The sequence below is a fragment of the Eimeria mitis genome, genomic scaffold (assembly GCF_000499745.2).
Source record: "Eimeria mitis Houghton genomic scaffold, Emh_scaff2491, whole genome shotgun sequence".
NCBI lineage: Eukaryota > Apicomplexa > Conoidasida > Eucoccidiorida > Eimeriidae > Eimeria > Eimeria mitis.
In genome coordinates, this window is record NW_013570830.1 from 4847 (window position 1) to 5243 (window position 397).

The 397-nt window shown below is 41.6% G+C and overlaps 1 protein-coding gene across 1 annotated transcript in view; it reads right to left on the reverse strand.

Moving 5' to 3' along the window:
- Positions 1–397, reverse strand: part of EMH_0054600 (ubiquitin carboxyl-terminal hydrolase, putative) — a gene marked incomplete at both ends in the record, with an annotated part of 2125 nt that overhangs the window by 841 nt on the left and 887 nt on the right. The gene's annotated exons all lie outside the window — the stretch shown is intronic.

Consider the following 397-nt stretch of genomic DNA (forward strand, 5'->3'; position numbering starts at 1 on the left):
TACTACCCGTCCTGGTTTACTTGAAAAAAGACAGTAAAAAAGCGAATACAAAGCCAAGCAAAACTCTATGTGTGCACCAAAGAACAGGTGAACATGCTTATGGGGAGCAGGCAGAAGTAATGCAAATAAAGCTCCTGCTGCAAGGATACACAGCAGCGTCTATGCATCAACTCTTCCTGTACCTATTCTTTAGAAGTGAATGCCAAAGGTAATAACTAAGACACACTGCGCCACCATTTGAACAACAATAACAAGAAGATGCTCCGCACGCTCTCAGGGGAGCGCTGATACCCCTATTCATTGATGAATGAACATCCTTGACAACGTAATGAACTAACTAATTGTTGTATTATGCACTAAACGAACAAAAACTGCTTACTTTGGTGCAGAAAGGGAA